This window comes from Schistocerca piceifrons, unplaced genomic scaffold (genome assembly GCF_021461385.2).
Source record: "Schistocerca piceifrons isolate TAMUIC-IGC-003096 unplaced genomic scaffold, iqSchPice1.1 HiC_scaffold_1156, whole genome shotgun sequence".
NCBI lineage: Eukaryota > Metazoa > Arthropoda > Insecta > Orthoptera > Acrididae > Schistocerca > Schistocerca piceifrons.
Genome location: NW_025726968.1, coordinates 27,501 through 30,000, shown reverse-complemented (window position 1 = coordinate 30,000; position 2,500 = coordinate 27,501). Strand labels below are relative to the sequence as shown.

General features: G+C 57.6%; 1 non-coding gene across 1 annotated transcript in view; it reads left to right on the top strand.

Annotated features, from left to right (window-relative positions):
• The first annotated feature begins 1,430 nt into the window (after positions 1–1,430).
• The window catches only part of LOC124728388, a 1,909-nt gene continuing 839 nt past the window's right edge, over positions 1,431–2,500 (top strand). Inside the window, exon 1 of the ribosomal RNA XR_007007349.1 lies at positions 1,431–2,500. This exon is cut by the window's right edge and continues 839 nt beyond it. This is a non-coding gene — a ribosomal RNA (small subunit ribosomal RNA).

The following is a 2,500-nucleotide window of genomic DNA, read 5'->3' as shown; positions in this document are numbered from 1 at the left end:
GCACATTCGTCCTTATGTACCGAATGATACATCGTGGCACATGTGTGACCGTACAACGACTGCGCCCAAAAACGGCGGACCATACAGTGCAAATATTGTGCACGCAGCTACGTGTCGTCTCCCTATGAGAGCTGGATTGCAGTGTGGTACGCCATAGAGACGTGTGGGAGGAACGGACGCCGTGGATGGCGATCAGCATGAGCTGTCTGTTGATGTATTCGGACCTAGTCGTCTCTCCTCACACACCGTGATGGCATGGTGCACCGCGTTCCATATCTGCGACATGCTACAGAGGCCGGTTGACAGTCGTTCGAGCAATGGACATCGCATACGTACGGGGGCCACCTTCCACGTATTGTCTAGGCGTGCACATTTTGTTGCGTGTATGTGGGCAGACGTAGTGTGGCGTGACACCTGACACAGGCATGCAATAATCGTTGAAGTTGCAAATGGCGATGGACGCCTGCGTTTTCTGGTGAAGTTACGCAAATGAACAAATGGTAACCTGTTGTGGTGCGGTTGTTCTCGCTAGGGGTGAATCGGTGATGGCGACGATAGGTTGAGGTACGAACCGGTTGTTCCAGCGATACCCACCATGCCGACGAAACTGAACGGCATCTGGGTGTGAAGCGATACGCGGCGGTGGCTGGGTGGGACCGTCCCCGGCCGGTGAGGGGGCGCCTCCCGGCGTGCTGGCCGCGCGGTGCGTGGGCGCACGCGCTACAGCCGGCTGGTGGGGGCGGCCAGTGGCAGGCGCGCCGGCCGACGGACGCGGCAGGCGTCGCAGCTGCGCGCCGGCGCACCCTGCGCGCGGCGCCGTGCGGCCAAAGTAGGTCCTCGCGGGCCCGGTGCGAAGCGCGGTGGACATCTTCAGTGTGCTGGTCCGATTGAGGACTGTGTGCGTTGAGGATGCGCCGCCGCCCGGCGCTCGGCGCCGCGACGCCGTCTGCTGCTCGGTCGCCCCAGCGGTTCTCGCTGGTGGTTTGTATCGCAGCTGTGCGGATGTGTTGGCGCGTGCGCTGTGCTGGGAGAGTTCGCTTCGGCACCCAAGTGGGGCTTTTGTCCTTCTGTGGCGCTGGCGTTGGAGCTGCCGGTCACCGTAGGTGGCGCGTGTTGTCTCCCGCCGGCAATGCCACGACAGCACGCTCCCGGGCCTCTGTCGGCAGCGGCAAGCTCAGTTGGGAGCACGGGTGGTCGCACCGAAAGCGTCTACTCGCCTAACTCCGGGCGATTGCGCCTCTCTCGAACCCGACCAAGTACTTGGGACGGCGCTGCGCGCCGCCGGGACCTGAGAGGGTTTCGAGGTGTATTGTGCAGGGGAGCTCAGCCTCCTCCTGTTTGCAGAATGATTGAGCGGACGCTTGCGTGTTCGCGCGGGCCCCCGGGACACACTCCCGGGCGGCCGGCTGCTCAGCTCTAGTTGACGCAGCTCCCTGGTTGATCCTGCCAGTAGTCATATGCTTGTCTCAAAGATTAAGCCATGCATGTCTCAGTACAAGCCGCATTAAGGTGAAACCGCGAATGGCTCATTAAATCAGTTATGGTTCCTTAGATCGTACCCACGTTACTTGGATAACTGTGGTAATTCTAGAGCTAATACATGCAAACAGAGTCCCGACCAGAGATGGAAGGGACGCTTTTATTAGATCAAAACCAATCGGTCGGCTCGTCCGGTCCGTTTGCCTTGGTGACTCTGAATAACTTTGGGCTGATCGCACGGTCCTCGTACCGGCGACGCATCTTTCAAATGTCTGCCTTATCAACTGTCGATGGTAGGTTCTGCGCCTACCATGGTTGTAACGGGTAACGGGGAATCAGGGTTCGATTCCGGAGAGGGAGCCTGAGAAACGGCTACCACATCCAAGGAAGGCAGCAGGCGCGCAAATTACCCACTCCCGGCACGGGGAGGTAGTGACGAAAAATAACGATACGGGACTCATCCGAGGCCCCGTAATCGGAATGAGTACACTTTAAATCCTTTAACGAGTATCTATTGGAGGGCAAGTCTGGTGCCAGCAGCCGCGGTAATTCCAGCTCCAATAGCGTATATTAAAGTTGTTGCGGTTAAAAAGCTCGTAGTTGGATTTGTGTCCCACGCTGTTGGTTCACCGCCCGTCGGTGTTTAACTGGCATGTATCGTGGGACGTCCTGCCGGTGGGGCGAGCCGAAGGCGTGCGACCGCCTCGTGCGTGCTCGTGCGTCCCGAGGCGGACCCCGTTGAAATCCTACCAGGGTGCTCTTTATTGAGTGTCTCGGTGGGCCGGCACGTTTACTTTGAACAAATTAGAGTGCTTAAAGCAGGCAAGCCCGCCTGAATACTGTGTGCATGGAATAATGGAATAGGACCTCGGTTCTATTTTGTTGGTTTTCGGAACCCGAGGTAATGATTAATAGGGACAGGCGGGGGCATTCGTATTGCGACGTTAGAGGTGAAATTCTTGGATCGTCGCAAGACGAACAGAAGCGAAAGCATTTGCCAAGTATGTTTTCATTAATCAAG